Here is a 15581-nt window from a genome sequence, read left to right on the forward strand (position 1 = left end):
ATAAGCCAAGTAACACTGACAAGTATGACACCAAGGTGATTATCCGCTTGGACCATTTCTAGTAAAAATTACCCCATGAGTTCGTCCCTGGAAATGGATTCAAGACTATTAGCCTAAAAATAACTTGTCTTTCAAAACAGAATCACAAGCCCTGGGGTTTACTATTTGGGTGCCAAGGTGACCCCGGAGTTCATAAAATTCAAATTAAACAGACAGTCACCATCCCCTGCGAGCAGGGTGAATTCGGATGGTTTTGTCGGCGTGGCAACGCGGGGCTGTAATTAGGGACTGGGTAGTACTCACTGCTCACCAGTTGGGTGTAAGCTTTAAACGAATAACTCGGCAATTAGGAGAAAAATGAGCAGTAATTACACCCATTTCACTCGCGGCTAGACAGATGGAACGCTTTCTCCTCGTTACTGGCAAACTGTCACGACATTTATTTCATTTTTACTGTTTACTATTTGTTGTACTTTGATTAGGAGTGATTACAGGCTAGGAAAGGATGAAAAACATGAGTGATGAGTATTTTTTAAAAATAGAAGGAGGCCTTTCTCCCGCTCCCTGGAGACACTCGCCTTTTAGATCCGATGGGGACTATAGCCCTGGGCTGGAAGCCCCTACATTCCCCGAGGGCTCTTCAGCAGGAGCCTCCACGGTTGCTGATTACCCCATCGCCCCAGCCCGTGGTCCCTGCACCGCGTCCCGCAGCCTCTGCAGACCTCCCGCACGCTTTGTCTCCAGCGGTCAAGGGAAGCCGGAGCTCACCTGCGCCTGAGATGAAATGAACAGTGCGAGAATGTCACGTGGCCCTCGTTTTCATCGGTTTTGGGAAGAGAAGTCTAGTTCCTTCCACCATGGTAGCAGGAGTGAATCTGCATTGTCCAGTCAACAGCAAAGATTTCCCCGCGAAGCCCTGCAGTGCAACGGGCATCAATTTTAAGGTGATGTGATATTTACATTTTAGTGACTGACAAGACATCAGCGTGTTGGTAACACCAGTGGGAAAATAGATTTGCATTCATTTTAAGCAACCGTGTTCCTAGCTAGTATTATTAACTTCTAATGTATGTGGGCTAGGAACGTGTATATTTTAGAAGAAATATGAATGACAAGAGAGCACACAGAATTACCATTCACTGAACACAGGCTCCAGCTGATATTAAAGATGGAATCTATTTTAGAGTAAGTCCCCGCGTGTCAAATAACGTGTTCTCCATTTGCGCAGTTCTTTGTGCTGCTTTAAAGTCATTTTTTGCGTGTATCATGATTACCTAGGGTGCCGTTCCAAATCCTAAGTCCCATGACATAGTCCCGGGAGAAATAAAAGCCATCACAGTCCACAGTTGGCCCATAGAAAAGCATGAGTTTACAAGAAAAAAATAAAACATAAAGGCTTTTCCCTTTCCTAAAAGGCATACTCGAAAACATCTCCAAAGTTGTTCCTTGCATCCGTTTTTCTTAATGGGGAAAAAAAGGCGCGGCCTTGTCTTACACGGGCTCCGTATTGATTCATGGCAACACCGTGTGTTAATGCCGCTGCTAATGGCCGTGTGTGCTGATCTGCTGTGCCCGGGCGATGCATGGAATTGATTAGTTCCCTTAATGAGCTTGGATGGTGCTGCACACGGAATGCCAAGCAGGGGCGAGCGTGGGGCTGAGGATCCCACCTCAAAGCCGCCATCGGAAAAAAGTGGGGGGTGGGGGGAGGAGAGCTGGAGGCTGGGATGCCTCCTCTCTTGGGGGCCGCTGCAGCCACTGCACCCGTCCCCCTGAGGACGACAGGCTCAGACCTCCCGGCAGCAGGAAGCACAAGTGGCCTGGAAGACAGCGGGATCAGACAGACGCCTGCCCTGGCCTCGGTCTGCCCTTTCCCACTTGGCCGGCCCGAGGCCTCCCTGGGTGATCCACACCTTCCTATCAACAGGAAAGAGTGGGGCGGCCACCCCTACATGCCAGGTGCGCACACTGCCTCCAAAGATTTTAGCTGGAAACGTAAGAGAGCAAATAAACAATGTAGTGCGTTTTAGAAAGCCAGCTCGGCTCATGGAGAGCCAGTGAGGAACGTGTGGGTAAGCTGCTGGGGGCCAGGCGCTAAGGCAGGAGGAGTCCGGGAACAAGAAAGGAGGTGGAGGGAGAGGTTGCTCAGCCACTCCTGTGGGCCTGGGCGCAGCCTGCCATCAGCCACTCCTGTGGCCCGGGTGCAGCCTGCCATCAGCCACTCCCGTGGGCCCGGGCACAGCCTGCCATCAGCCATTAGTGTAGATACCCACAGGGCTTGCGGGGAACACAGAGGCAGAACACAGAACCAAATGGATCCCCCTCTTCCTTCTCTCTCCTTCCCGGCCACACAGCCACATCCACACACACACTACACACCACACCACACACACACCATACCATATACACACACCCACAATACACATACCACATCCACACATATACACACACACACACTACACACCACACCACACACACACCACACCATATACACACACCCACAATACACACACCACATCCACTCACATATACACACACATATTACACACACTACACACCACACCACACACACACCACACCATATACACACACCCACAATACACACACCACATCCACACATATATACACACATATATCACACACGCTACACACCACTCCACACACACACCACACGATACACACAGCCACAATACACACACCACACCACACACATATACACACACATATCACACACACTACACACCACACCACACACATACCACACCATATACACACACCCACAATACACACACCACATCCACACACATATACACACACACTACACACCACACCACACACACACCACACCACACACACACCACACCAATCATACCACACCAAATACACATCCACAATACACACACCACATACATATCCACATCCACACACCATACCACACACATACACATACATATATACACACACTACACACCACACCACACACACCATACCATATACACACACCCACAACACACACACCACATACACATACACACATATATACACACACTACACACCACACCACACACATACCATACCATATACACACACCCACAACACACACACCACATACACATACACATACACACATACACATACACACATATATACACACACTACACACCACACCACACACACACCACACCACACACCACACCACACACACACCACACCATATACACACACCCACAATACATACACCACATCCACACACATATACACACGCACTACACACCACACCACCCACATACCACACCATATACACATCTACAATACACATATCCACATCCACACACCATACCACACACACATACACACACATATACACACACACACTATACAACACACCACACACACATACACACTACACACCAAAGCACACAGCACACCACACCACACACACACCACCATATACACACACCCACAATACACACACCACATCTACATCCACACACACATACACACATACTACACACCACACCACGCATATCACACACCACACCACATACACACCACACTATATACACACACCCACAATACACCCACCACATACACACACACACACCACACCACACAACACACACCGCACCATATACACACCCCCTAATATACACACCACATACACATACACACACCACCACCACACACATATGCATATATACTACACACCACACCACACCACACATACCATACACCACATCACACACACACCACATCATTTACACACACCCTAATATATACACCACATACACATACACACACCACCACCACGCACATATACATACACACTACACACCACACATACCACACACCACACACCACACCATATACACAAACCCTAATATACACACCACATACACATAAACACCACCACCAACACACACATATGCACATATACTTCACACCACACCACACATACCATATACCACATCACACACATACCACACCATATACACACACCCTAATATATACACCACATCCACATACACACACCACCACCACGCACATATACACACACACTACACACCACACCACACATACCATACACCATACCACACACACACCACCACCACCACCATAGCACACATTCACATGCACACAACACATGCTCAGACACACACATACACCACACATCACACAATATATATACACCCACAACACACACACCACCATACCACACAAATACACCACACCAGGAGAGAAGCAGGTGGGAAATTGCCTGTAAAGAATTTCAACAATTTAAAAAAACCGTATGTGGACACAATTTAGGAAAACATTTCTACTTTCAGAAAGAAATACAGTGCGGTCACCTAATCCCAGGTGTCCCGGTGGGAGGAGAACCCCAGCCCTGTGCTGAGGAAGGAGAGCCCAGCACCCAGCACCCAGCCTGTGCTGGGGAAGGAGAGCCCAGCACCCAGCCTGTGCTGAGGAAGGAGAGCCCAGTACCCAGCACCCAGCACCCAGCCTGTGCTGGGGAAGGAGAGCCCAGCACCCAGCACCCAGCACCCAGCCCTGTGCTGGGGAAGGAGAGCCCAGCACCCAGCACCCAGCACCCAGCCTGTGCTGAGGAAGGAGGGCGGTGCTTTCAGAAAGTACCCGGTTGGTGCAGGCTGGCACATGAGGGAACGCCCTGCACAGCACTGTGTCCGTGGGCTCAGCAGTGGTTTCCCTCTTGCCTCTGTCAGACATGGAAGGGTTTTCTTAATGAGATGAGCAGAGAGTGGATATCACACGATGAAAACTACATGTTGACTATAACCCCGATCCTTCAGGCCATGAAATTATAACTGCGGTGACTGTGAGATAGCCTTCTGGCTAAAGCCCTGTTCCAGCCAACAAGGGAAGCAGCTGAAAACAACGTGATTAAAACACAAGAACCATGGGTGAGGTTCAAGATCATGGAGAAGTGGGCGTTCGATTTCTTGTTCCCAAAGAGAAAGAGTTGGTCACTGACTTGGTCTAGAGTCCGTTTTGTTGTCCCCTGAACTTCCTACAAACTGTTTCTTTTTTTTTTTTTTCTTCTCTGAGTTCATCTTAATTCTTCTCCCTTGATGAAATATTTAGAGAAGATGTAATCTTGACCTCCAACATAAAGTATCTAAAAGGAAAGACTAGGGCACTCTTTACCCTCCCCATGTGGGAGTCTGTACTTGTTCTTCAATAAAATGTCCACCTTTGCTTTAAAAAAAAAAAAAGAAAAAGTTAAGACTGTCAGGCCTAAAGGGTCTCAGGAGGAATAAGCAGTAAGTGGAGAGGGGCGTGTGGTGGGGTTCCCTGAGGTACCTCCAGTCAGTTTCCGAGGAGCTCCATGCCCCTGTGCACCTGCACCCACGTGTGATAGGAAGCTGGACTCTAGTCCAGCCCCAGCTTTTCTTCCAAAGCGTCTCTTTGTGCTTAGCTACAACCCTGCACATTCATGCTGAGAATCTGTACCATTATCAAGACGCAAAGTTGTTCACATTTCACTCTGGGTCTTTAAAGGAGGAAACGTTCAAGCCGTGACTAAGCTCTGGGCTGGGTGAACTTCCCCGGTGACAGTGGCTTCCACACTGCACTCACCACTCATCACTCATCGGGTCGGCCCCGTAGGAGCTGCTCGGGTTCCTGAGGTCCTGAGGCTCGCTCCTGCGTGATAATAGCAACAACGTGGGCCTTAGCCCGTGTGGACACGTGCTGTGTCTCTAATAGTTATATTCGGATCCTTATTTTTGCAAAGTGTTTTGGAATCTGCTGGCATGCTTCCCTATCAGACACATTTGAGAAAATAACAACTGTAAATAGCTCATTAAACATTCTTTATCTCACTTTGCAAAAAAAAAAAAATCTGATTAAACATTAGTGCTAGATTAATGGCAAATTTTACATAAGTTTTTCTTATTATTAAACTAGAGGCCTGGTGCATGAAAATCGCACATGGGGGACGGGGGGAGAGTGTCCCTTAGCCCAGCCTGCACCCTCTCCAATCTGGGACATCCCTCTCACAAACCAGGTCTGCTGGCTCCCAACTGCTTACCTGCCTGCCTGCCTGCCTGATTGCCCCTAGCTGCTTCTGTCTGCCAGCCTGATCACCCCCTAACCACTCCCCTGCCAGCCTGATTGACGCTTAACTGCTCCCCTGCTGGCCTGATTGCCCCCCACTGCCCTCCCCTGCTGGCCCAGTCACCCCTAACTGCCCTCCCTTGCCAGCCTGGTCGCCCCTAACTGCCCTCCCCTTCCAGCCATCTTGTGGCGGCCATCTTGTGTCCACACGGGGGCAGCCATCTTTGACCACGTGGGGGCGGCCATCTTGTGTGTTGGAGTGATGGTCAATTTGCATATTACTCTTTTATTAGAGGCCCGATACACGAAATTTATGCAAGAGTAGGCCTTCTGTTCCCCGGCTGCCGGCACCAGCTTCCCTCTGGCACCCAGGACCCGGGCTTCCCTCACAGCCCCAGCTTCGTCTGGAAGGACGTCCAGTCTAATTAGCATATTATGCTTTTATTATTATAGATAAATTTGACTGACTTTCAAGAAATCCCATTATACAAACTACAGTCCAAGGTCTGGTTCCCCTGTCTAAAATGGCGACATGCTAGGAACAGGACCAAGATGTCACAGTGCCGGCGTGGTTATAACCCAGACCTTTGGTGTGGTTAGAATATAAACTGGAGGTTGCGTGAGACATCATGTCAATTCAAAATATTCTTTCTGCAACTACTTACCACCAGATCTCATCAGATTATGGTAAGTGACAGCTATTTTTCATTTCATGACTCAGAAACCCTAGGACTTTCAACACTAAAAAAAATGTAGCTGGTTTATAAGATATCACACATCTGTATGAAAAATCAAACACTGAACATCACCCAGCTGTTTCTAAACGTCCAGATGCTCGGGAATCATCCACCCGTGGATCTTGCACATTGAAAGCACCAAATAATGATGTGAGCGGGCAGCAGTGTAACACGGGGGTTTTGGGGGGGAGGGAAGGCATTGACATGAGTTAGACAATAAAATGAGTTCAGTTGATACACGCATGAGAACACGCACGGATTGACAAGAAAAAGAAATATAAAACAAAGATGGCACAACTGGTGTAGGCCATATTCTTGCAATCATAAAAATAGGGTTTTGAAAAAGTGGAATAAAAAATTCAGTAACTACTGTGCTGCCTATATTTCTGGAGAGATACTAAAATATTCAACAACCTGTATGATTATATCAATAATTAATTTAAAAATAAACCTTTTCTCTGGCTATATACATACCTGTCCACACACACACACACACACACACACACACACACTAAAACTGCCCAGCAAGTGCCTGAAACTAGTGCCAGTCATTCACCAAACCATTCCTGCACTTCCGGCTTTAGGAGCTGCTGGTGAGATGGCGCGTTTGGTATGAATGTCCTGAGCTGAACAGCGCCCCCAGCTGAGCTGTGATTGCACATCATCCACTTTCATAACTTCCTCTGGGTGGTGGACAGAATCAGGGCCCTGCACCTGGTCGCACAGCAAGTGCTCCGACCAGATGTGCCCTGGATGCCAGCACTTTCCACATGGCCTGAACTTAAAGGACCAGTATCTTGGCCCCAACTCCAATTCTGCACCCGTCCCTCACTGGCGGGAATCAAACCTGGGACCCTTTAGTCCGCAGGCCGACGCTCTATCCACTGAGCCAAACCCGATGGGGCTCCTGTCATCCTTCCCATCCCTCTTTCACGGCTGCATGCTCTCTTTCCTGGAATTTCTATTTTATTTGCACACACAAACGGTAATGACCGACTTCAGGCTCCTCAGAGTCCCTTCAGAGCCCTAAGGTGAATATTCCTCATTTGGTTTTGCAAACCCAGTAGCCAAGCCCACGTTGGGCTTGTGCAAAAGCTACTGTCACCTGGGCCACTAGCAGCGGTCAAACCAGCGGTGTGCTGTCCCTTTGCCCCGCCTCCAGGTGACAGGGAGAGGCCCAAACGCACTGCTAGACGCTCCGATGCAGAAAGTGTTCGTGGGCAGCAGCACGCTCTGCTCTCCTCCCTTTAAAGCACCAGAGGCATCGTTTCTGGGCAACCACTGCCCGTTTCTGCATCGCATTTGTGGTGGCTGCTACCTCAAGACAATGAACTGCAATCCTGTAATTTTTCTTCCCGGCTGTCTTTGATGCTGGCATGTGAAGGCTGGAGTTTGATTAGGTGTGACATGTGGACAAAAATGGCCTCGCCGAGGGAGGCAATGCAGGCCCACAGCGAGGAGCGCGGGAAACAGAAGCCAGCAGAAGGCTGTCCGCGCAGTGCAAGTGAGGGTCCCAGGGTGGCCGGCATCTCAGTCCATCTTATCTGATGCCGAGCAAAGTTGGAGACGGGGGAGACGAGAATACTAAGTGCCAACTGGATGCAAAGCACTGTTCTACATCAACCCCTTAAGGCAAGTGTGGTACCCAATTTTTATGTTTACCGGAAAAAAGCAACCAAAAAATTAAAATGTGCTTAATGAAGGTTTTTTAAAGGTATATAATGACTCAATTAATCAAATCTGGTATTATAACAGTGCTGCTCTTGTTTTGCATGAGTGAGTTGATTTGCTATCTCCACCCACCACGTGGGGGGCTGTCTTTCTGGACCTTGAGGGAGTGTGTGAACCCCCTTTCGCATGGTCCTGCGGGCTGACACTTGTGGAGTAAGGAGCAGTGCGCATGCTCAGCCAGGCCACTCCGCCGGACCTTCCATCCCCAGAGGTGACTTGCGGCTGACATGAGAACGGCTGACATGAGAAACACATCAATAACCCTGAAGATGGATTCTCTGCCGGCCTCATTATGCAGGCCATTTTCACAGACAATAGGAGCAACTAAACCAGAGTCTAAGTCTTTTTAAAACGAAAGGACTGAAAAGCAACACCAGGGGGCTAGTCCACGTGCCTGTCAAGTTGCCAGGAAAAAGGAAATGGACCAAGTCCAGGGTTTTATTCCATCGGAGAACAGGAAGGCCGGGGGGCTGCAAGGAAGGAGGAGGGGCCACGGGCTCTGAGGGCTGGTCCTAAAGCCACGTGGCCATGGGTTCCTGAAAACCACCTGGAGGGGCAGGAATCTTCTAGAATGTGGCAGCTGCCAGGAAGTGCTCAGCGGGAGAACCGAAGCTTTGTTGACTCTTAGCACAAAGTGGTGCATTTTTATTAGTTTATACACAGAGGATAGACAACAAAGAAATAACAATAGGCACCTGTTTGAGGGTGGGGTCTGCAAACCTGGAATGGGATGGGGGAGGGAGGGCAGAAGTAGAGTTTTCTCTCTATATTTTTTTAAAAAAATATTTTTATTAATTATTGATTTCAGAGAGAAAGGGAGAGGGAGAGATAGAAACATCAACGATGAGATAGAAACATTGATTGGCTGCCTCCTGCACACCCCACACTGAGGACTGAGCCCACAATCTGGGCACGTGCCCTGCCTGGGAATTGAACTGTGACCTCCTGGTTCATGAGTTGATGCTCAACCACTGAGCATCACTGGCTGGGCAACATCCTCAGTTCTTAACATCGACCCCCACAGCTGGGGAGCATGGACAGCTCTCCAGATGCTTCCATTCTTTCTTTCTTTCTTTAAAATGTGTTTTTATTGATTTTAGAGACGGGGGAGAGAGAGATAGAAACATCAATGATGAGAGGGAATCACTGATTGGCTGCCTCCTGCATACCCCACACTGGGGACTGAACCAAGAGTTGAACCCTGACCTCCTGGTTCCTATTTTTCACGCCACTTCCTATCTATAACCACTTGAGGTTCAGCTCTATCTGTCTGTCTGTCTATCTATCTGTCCATCCGTCCATCCATATCAACCACTGAGCCACACCGTCCAGGCTCTCTCTATTTTTTAAAAAAATACGTTTGGAGCTTTGAATTAAGAATGTTTTCCTACTTTCAGAAGTAAATAAAATAATAAAAACCAGCCGACAGTCATCCCTGATTCAGAAGAGGCTACTGTGTGGGAACTCACTGATCACCAAACAGCTGTCCCTAAGGAAGAGCCCCTTCTCAGTCACAGGGAAGCTGGCTCATCCCGAGATGTTGCCAGGACACAGCCAATCCTGGCAGAAGAAAGCATAACCAAGGCAGTTCCACAAATGCCACCTCTTCCCAGCGCGCCGCATTAGCATTTCACTCTGGATCTCTCTGGATCGGGAAGATGCTGACCTTCTCCGGGCTTCTGTCATGCCCTCCAGACAAAGGCGCCGCTCCGCCGGCCTGTGCGAAGGCCTGACAGTGAACTAATATGTGGTTTGCACTTCCCCTGAGCGAACATCACGGTGCTGTTGAGCCAAAGTGACACTCGAATAGGTCACCGTGAGCGGAGGAGGAATGTTATTGCAAACCCTCACCATGGGGCATCCTGGGAATTCTACAAGAAGCTTCATATTCATGAAGCTTAATTATAGCAAAATTGCCAATCTGTAAAAGGCGGCTGCATTTGAATACTGCTTTCAAGTCTGAAACATGAGCAAGGAAACCACGGTCCCCTGGAGACACCCCTCTCTGTGTGCAGAGAAGCACCAGGGAAAGGGAATCGGAGGCAAAAGAAGCAAACTGAAACAGATCAAGAGGCGCTCTATTTACCCAGGAAAATGAAAATGCGATCTTATTAGGTACTCCTAATCAACCAGAATGTTCACATTGCTGAATCAACACTCAAACAGCATCGCGAATGGCAGGCGTCGGTCCTGGAGCTGAGACACATTGAGTTATGGAGATACTAGGAGGGTGCAGAGGCTGCAGGGACTTCCCATCTGCTCGCTCGGTAACAGCGGAGTGAGGCTGAGGGGTGCAGCCCCTGCCACGGTCAACTTGAAATCCTCGGGGCTGCCTTGGAGAGGAGCAGAGCCTCTCAAAATAGCGGGGATTGAGGGGTCTCAGCAACGTCAGAGCAGAACCCAGCTCAGTACTGCTCGCACGTGTGTCAGCTCGGCTCTAAAATGCATACGTGGATCTCTGTGACAGTAACCGAGGCAGTGAGAACTCCGGCTGGGCTGTGATTAACCAGCAAGAAAGAATCATTGCCCATGTGAATCCTTCCCTCCGCCCTTTGGAAAAGGGATCTTGGTTGTGTTCTGGTCCAGAGTAAATGCAGAATCCTGTGGCATGTCCAGCACTTCCTGTCTATAACCACTTGAGGTTCAGATCTATCTATCTATCTATCTATCTATCTATCTATCTATCTATCTATCTATCTATCTTTCTATCTATCCATCCAACCATATCTATCACCTGCCTATCCCTCTATCCGTATCTAATATCTCTTCTCCCATCTATTCATCCATCTACTCATCCATCCATTGACCCACAGTTACCTATCTATCCATTCATCCATATCTATCATTAATCCATATCTACCTACCTACCTACCTACCTATCACTTATCTATCTCACCTCCTCACGTAGTCCAGCATGGCTATGTGCAACGTTCCCTTCAGGCGACCTTTAAAGCACAGGCAGATGAAGAGGACCATGATGGATGATGTTTTCAGACAGGTATTGCCAAATAACTCACATGTGAACAACGCCAAATGCACTTCACAATTATAAAAAAAAATCACTGTGAATAAATGCCCTGCTTAGAAGAGGACAGCCAGTGTGGAGTGACACTGTGTCATGACAGCGGCAGGGATTACAGCGGCTGCCACCCACTGAGCGCTGGTTCTGTGCTGGGGACCATGTTCAGAGTCTTCACACCCACCACCTTGTTGTGTCCTTGCCACAGCTGAGGAGGGAGAGGTGATTGTCTCAGGGAACGAGCCCTGGGAGGTGCCTGGCAGCAGAGACAGGGTGTGGCCATAGATTGGCTCCACTTAAGACCTGAGTCCTTAAAGACCATTCACAGCTGTTTCCCTCCAAATCCTAATGAAATGACCAATGAGAGAAGGAGGGAAGGAGCCAGGGTCGGAGGAAGGGAGGAAAGAAGGGAGGGAGGGAGGGGGAAGAAGGAAGGAAGAAGGAGGGAGGAATAGAGGGACTTGAGTCAATGCTAGAAAACAGGAATGATGCCATCACCTGGCCAGAAAGTATATCAATTTATAATCTAGCAATAGCAACAACAACACACATCTGCCATCTATCTGTAATTCCCAAATAGGAAAATATCTGAAAACTGAGCAAGTCTCTTCACGATTCGCCTGCCAGCGAAACCTGGCCCTAATTGACAGAATACAGTTTGGTCCCAGGGTGTCACACCCAGAAAGAAACGCCCAAAGTTCTGCAGAAATCCCGAAGCAGTGCTGCCCCGGGCCCCACCGCACGGTGTACAGACATTCAGAATACGCACAACGTCGCTTGTCAAAAATCTGAGAAATTCTGAAGCACGTCTGGTCCCCAAGGTTTGGATAAGGGCTGAGAGCATGTAGTGTCCGTGGACCCAAAGAATCCCTTTGCCATCAAATGTCCTTGGCAATCAAAGCAACCAGAAATCAGCCTGAGATCAAACCAAACCAGCAATGACAGAAACTTAATAAAAAAAGAAGCATGCATCTCTGTAACTGATGGAAAATGCAGCCTGCTCCATGGCAAGGAGGACCCAGGGCAGTGTTATCACATTACCATCTGACATCATCCTCTCTCCCCTCCAGGCTAATTTCATCACCCGGTTTAGCCTGAGCCCAAGGACAGCCACTGCTGGACCCTGATTACATTTGTACCCCCAGGCTCACCGACCCTTGACCTTGAGGTTTGGGAAGTCGAATATTTTGGTGCAGTTTCTGTAGAAAAACAGGGAAGGTTTGGAGAAATGATTCTTAAAAACTAAAGGTGAATCTTAACATTTTTTATATCGTTTATTACATTTTTAAATCTACCAACTAACAGCTGTTATAGTTGGCTGATTCATATATACGTTGTAAGGGTATCAAAATATGCATAGAAATAGGAGTGGGGTTTTGTTCTATCTAAAATTATTTATGGCAAAGCATGAACCCGTCTCTGTGTGGAGTTGAAGTGTCCGTGCTATTATTACTCTCTGTCTTTTTCTGTTTATGGGAAATGCATGTATTCATCCAACAACCTTTTCAACAACATCACCCTCACTGAACCCCTCCTCTGTGCCATCCTCGGAACCAGATTGGGATGAAAACAGACAAAATCCCTATTTGGAAGGTTTCATAGTTCAAATAAGCAATTGTATTAGTTTCTTGTGTCTCTTTAGGACTAGAAGACGGACTTTTCATTGGAGAGATGAAAATGGTGTTGATTTGCTTCCTTTAGTGGAGTTCAGATTGTGAAATAGTTAATGACCACAGATTTGCCTATCAAAGTGGATTATCCTCACACTATACAGAAACGTGGGAGGGGCGGAGGCGGGGAGGACCAGAAACTTTCTGTCTCTGTGGCAGGCAGGAGCTCTGCTTAGAGCGTGAACAGGGACAAAAGACAATGTGAAAATGGGAGATGTTTAACTCCACTCCCCCAAACTGGGCCGATTGCTTTGAGCAGTAGTTTCTTGCTCGGTAAATAAATGCAAACCATATAGCAAATAAACATTTGCGGAAATAAAACTACAAAACTAAGATTTCCATTATTTACAATCTTTCTATTGAGTTATTTTTATTTTTTCGAAGTACTTATTGTGGCTCTTGCAGCTCGGACGGACCAGACATGCCATCCAGACTGAAGAAGACCCGAAAACTTCGGGGCCACGTGAGCCACGGCCACGGCCGCATCGGCGAGCACAGGAAGCACGGGGTGGGGCGGGCGCGGTAATGCTGGTGGCTTGCATCATCGCAGGATCAACTTCAACAAATATCACCCAGGCTACTTTGGGAAAGTGGGTGTGAGGCATCACCACTTAAAGAGGAACCAGAGCTTCTGCCCAACGGTCAACATCGATAAACTGTGGACCCTGGTCAGTGGGCAGACACGGGTAAATGCTGCCAAAAGCAGGACTGGCGCTGCTCCTATCACTGAGGTAATGCGATCGGGCTACTACAAAGTTCTGGGGAAGGGGAAGCAGCCTGTCATTGTGAAGGCCAAGTTCCTCAGCAGAAGAGCCGAGGAGAAGAGGAAGGGTGTTGGTGGGGCCTGTGTCCTGGCAGCTTGAGGCTACACGGAGGGAAGCTCATTAAAATACCCAAGTACTTTTGAAAAACAAGCAAAAAAAAGTACTTATTGTGCACAGAGGGTTAGAGCATAAAATCACATAACCAGCCCGGGTAGCCCACAGGGATTAGGCCTTGGGGAGTGCCCTGGATGAAGTCACTCACCATAATATACAGCGTCTTAAAGTGATCAGTCATTTCATTCACTCCCAGCAAACATCTCTGAACTCTAGATCCTGTGCTAGGTGCTGTCATGATGATTTCCCCAATCCTCCTTACATCCCTGAAAGACGCTGGTACGCACCAAATCACATCAGTGGATTCAGTCACCCAGGGAGACAGACACGTGCCTGTCGTGCTTGTCCCGGGCAGTGGTCTTCAGCACCAGTAGCACAGTAGACTCACGTGGACAACTTTGTAAAATAGGGATGCTGGGCCAAGCCCAGACCAATGAGAGCGAAGCTCTGAGAACAGGGCATCCGTGTTTGTGAAAAACCACCCAGGTGGCTATCATGGACGATAGGACCACGGGCCTCAGGCTTGCCACTCACAATGTGGCCCTTGGACTAGCAGATTCTGCAATCCCTGGGAGCTGGTGAGACATGCAAAGTCCCAGGCCGCATCCTGAACTACTGAATCAGAATCTGTTGGAACAAGACCACTGGGTGATCCATGTGCACAGAGAAATTTAAGGAACACTGTTCTAGGACAATAGAAGGTCACATTTTATCTTCTGAATTAATAGTCTGTGGTACAGTTAGGCTGCCGATCACATCATTGTCAGAACCAACAGCCTTGTAACAACTTCTCTATAAGACATAGGTCACTCCAGACCACCAGGAGCTGCCGAAGGACTCTACCTTCTTCCTTTAGGATAACCCCACCAGAAGATTGTCACTGGGAAAGAAGAAAGGTCAAGTTCAAACACTGGGGCTAAGAAGAGGCGTGTGGTAGAGTGTGGACACTCTTAAGGTCAGAAAGTAGTAATGTCTTCTCCTCCCTTCCAATACACACTGGATTGTAAATTCTATGTTTCTCCCTTATTTATTTCCATAATCACAAAACCAAGTACTGGGCTTGCACACAGTAGGTGCTCACTAAATATTTATTGCAGAATTTAGTGACCTGAATAGAGGACAACTCTGTTATTCATTTACTTTGAAATGATGAAAAAAATTTCTCCACCCTTCAGTGTTTCACTGTCTTCATCTACATGATCTGCTTAAATTATTTACTCTAAGATACAGAATACCCAGTAACTAAAAGCTCACTGATGTGTGATATGTGATAAACAGACACAAGGAAGCTCCGTGTATCTGGAAGCACTCTTCTACATACCGCATGCCCACCTGGCAATTAGTACACAGACACCTTCCATGTGCACGCATTAAACAAATACCCATTGAGTTTACCCGAGGTGCCAGCTACTCTTTAAACATGAACAAACTGATCAAACAGATCCTGCTTTCTTGTAGCTTATATCCC

The 15581-nt window shown here is 47.9% G+C and overlaps 1 protein-coding gene and 1 pseudogene across 2 annotated transcripts in view; one reads left to right on the top strand and one right to left on the bottom strand.

The window, feature by feature from the left end:
- DSCAM (DS cell adhesion molecule) overlaps positions 1–15581 on the bottom strand; it is a gene marked incomplete at both ends in the record, with an annotated part of 461963 nt that overhangs the window by 330276 nt on the left and 116106 nt on the right.
- Positions 13657–14098, top strand: LOC307093985 (large ribosomal subunit protein uL15-like; annotated as a pseudogene). Its single transcript has one exon. The product of its transcript is annotated as a large ribosomal subunit protein uL15-like (transcript).

Source organism: Cnephaeus nilssonii (assembly GCF_951640355.1).
Source record: "Cnephaeus nilssonii genome assembly, chromosome: 3".
NCBI classification, from domain to species: Eukaryota; Metazoa; Chordata; class Mammalia; order Chiroptera; family Vespertilionidae; genus Cnephaeus; species Cnephaeus nilssonii.